This window comes from Colias eurytheme, chromosome 19, assembly GCF_061535395.1.
Source record: "Colias eurytheme isolate Ceu_HAF_F1 chromosome 19, ilColEury1 Martin Lab GWU primary, whole genome shotgun sequence".
Taxonomy (NCBI): Eukaryota; Metazoa; Arthropoda; class Insecta; order Lepidoptera; family Pieridae; genus Colias; species Colias eurytheme.
The window spans coordinates 9,224,783-9,227,369 of record NC_142998.1 but is presented as its reverse complement, the minus strand read 5'-3'; positions in this window follow the sequence as shown (position 1 = coordinate 9,227,369).

The window sequence follows — 2,587 nt, the reverse complement described above, 5'->3', positions numbered from 1 at the left end:
TTTATGTTCAAATAGGGGTTGATTTGTATGTATTTTTTTTATGTTTAGGCCGTTCTAAACTGAAAAGTAAACAATACACTTTGTTAATTATATCCTTGAGTATCACATATATTTTTTTTAAGACAATCGTACCAACAGTTTCCTCAACAAAATTCAATATGTATATGGTGTTTTTCGGTTTTGACCATAGTGATCACCTTAAATATGAGGAATAGAATTAAAATTAATTCTAGAACGAATTTAAATAAAAATGCAAGTTATTTAATTGATGTATTTAATCAATGTAGATTTGACAATTCACACACTTGGCCTTTGATATTCAGGCGAATCATATACATACTATTTACTAATTAGATATCCAGTCCGATAAATGTTTGACAATTATCTAGTTTATAACCCCAAAAATAGCTCGTACAAATACAAACTGAGCCTAACAAAAATATGATTTACGCGTCTGACTTCCTAATCCTTAAGATATCATTTATCACGAAGAGTGAAAGTTATCTTATTAATACCAGGCCCATTTTTCACAGTTGATTAGACAGCAGTCAGGTGATGTTATAATTTGAAACATTAATTTGTAATGAAGGCGCGAAATTTGAAAATAATAACAAGGAGGAAAAGGTTACTTTAATCAGAGTCAAAATTACACAAGAAAATAGATATATCGATACGTCTACGAGTATAATCGAGGTTAATATTAAAATAAAATGGTTTTAAATTTAAGCAATCAATGAAAGATCAACCAATTATTCTAGAAAAGTTTAAACGCAGACTCAACAGTCAACGGATGTTAGGACAAACGAAGATCGTTGGTATTCTGAATTGCTTACAAGCTAAAACTAATACAATGATATTATGCACAATTTAAATTTGACTAAAACAATAATATTACAATACACACTAATAGATAATAATATCAAAATCACCCATAAAATAGGTCAAAACATATTGAGAGTATTTTTTATAAACAATGTATAAAGCTAAATTAATTTAGATTCAAAAAGCGAAACTAAAAGCCTAAAAAAGTATACCAATAAGTAAATAGAGAAGTTTCTATCACGCAAAATAATCTAGTTTCTCTGAAAGGACCTTTTGTAAGTAACAGTGACAAGGCTAAGTGCATTTTATTTCGTTACGGCCTTTGAGAGTCAGGGAAATATATAGCCAGTTAAGGATGACCCATCTTTTTATATGGGCGTAAATTTGTCGTAAAAAGGTCTGTTTGATTGCTTTATTTACGAAATTTCAATATGTTTTGGTGCGTGATGCAAGTTGTTTTTAGGCAGAATGATAATTATGGCGGGCTGTATTCGTTAGTAGACGACATTAGATTTTTATATGTTTCTGAGAGTTTCATATAGAGAGAGAATATAGAAAATTAAATACTTCGGGAAGAATGAAGATACGATAGTGATACGGTAAGAGCGGTTCTTATTATCAAAAATATTATTTTATGAATTTTGTAACGTTTTTCAGGTCAAACAAAGATTTATTAAAATCAATTTTTATTGAATTTCGATTGAAAATAAGATTGCCATGGACTGTTGAAGAGGGTAAAACTAATAGCTACATATTTTTTAGACAGTTAAATTATGATTTGTAGAATTATGAAAATTTCTATGTACCTACTTCTCTGTTAAAGCTTTATTTTCTGTTGTTATACGATGGCGTCTTCACAGGGAACCTATGGATTCAAAATTAGTTTAATTGCTTTCCAATTTTTCATTTATTCTAATATTTAATAAACATTTATGATTTTCTATATACATATTTTGAAAAGCGCTTCTAAAATAAGTCTATAAATAAATGTTTAAGTTTGAATATAAGAGGTCTATTCAAACTGGTGCATGAATGCCCAAGAATAGGTTAAAATTCGATTAGTTGTCGACACTATAATTCATGTACACTAAGTTTGAAGCACGGCCACTTGGCTTCGTTTTATTCACACTCTGTGTTCTGTGATTCAGTTTAATCTAACTTTAATATGCTTCCAGTTTATAACTGGGTTAAGGAGTTTTGGAAAAATTATTAAATTTTAGCCGCAGTCTACATAACATTATGATAATATAGCGCGATTATCGTAAAGCTTTCAACGTATGAAATGAAAAGTTTATACCGCAATTTCTTCATTATGCTCTAACCTGACGTTTTGAACACTTGCGAAACGATCAAGTTTCCGAGAACGCTTGTTTATTTTTTATGTACCTAGTATGGAATTAACCTGTGTTTCTATTGCTTAGAAATCCATACTAATATTATAAATGCGAAAGTAACTCTGTCTGTCTGTCTGTTACTCAATCACGCCTAAACTACTGAACCAATTTGCATGAAATTTGGTATGGAGATATTTTGATACCTGAGAAAGGACATAGGCTACTTTTTATTGCGAAAATATATGTACCACGGGCGAAGCCGGGGCGGACCGCTAGTAAGATTATATGGCTGAAACGTGGTATGTGTTTGTATCTGTTTCTTTTGGTCTATATATGATCTTTTCTGCTATTTGGTACCCAGATGAAATTAGAAATTAAATTAAATTAAAATTCTCGAAAAAACGCTTCTAAATACAGGTTTTATTTATTTA